Genomic DNA, 526 nt, shown 5'->3' with positions numbered 1-526 from the left:
AGTCTCACTATGTTGCCCTCAGTAGAGTCCTGTGACATCATAGCTCACAGCAGCCTCAAACTCTTGGGCTTAAGTGATTCTCTTGCCTCAGCCTCCCGAGTAGCTAGGACTACATGCACCCACCACACCATCCGGCTATTTTTTGTTGCAGTTGTTATTGTTGTTTAGCATGCCCAGGCCGGGTTTGAACCTGCCTGCAGGTGTATGTGGCTGGCGCCCTAACCACTGAACTATGGATGCCGAGCCCACATTATCTTTATACAAGTATGTTTACATGGGTGTCTCCCCACCAACTATGGGCCCTTCGGGGCAAGAACAAACTGATTTTTCTGGGGCCCAGTGCCAAGATAAACCTAGCATGTAGTGGCCTTAATAAAACATTATTTTATTGGGTCTTCCCTTTCTAGGGCCCTAGAGCCCCCTGGTATTATGAACTCAGTGGTTGCCAGTGATCTGCCAACATACCCTCTGGCCTCATCTCACAGTTCTGCATCCCTGTGCTACTTTCAGGGTCTGTGTTTGTAAC

The sequence above is a fragment of the Otolemur garnettii genome, unplaced genomic scaffold, assembly GCF_000181295.1.
Source record: "Otolemur garnettii isolate 467f Iridium unplaced genomic scaffold, OtoGar3 scaffold00091, whole genome shotgun sequence".
Taxonomy (NCBI): domain Eukaryota; kingdom Metazoa; phylum Chordata; class Mammalia; order Primates; family Galagidae; genus Otolemur; species Otolemur garnettii.
Note: the sequence above shows the minus strand (reverse complement) of the source record.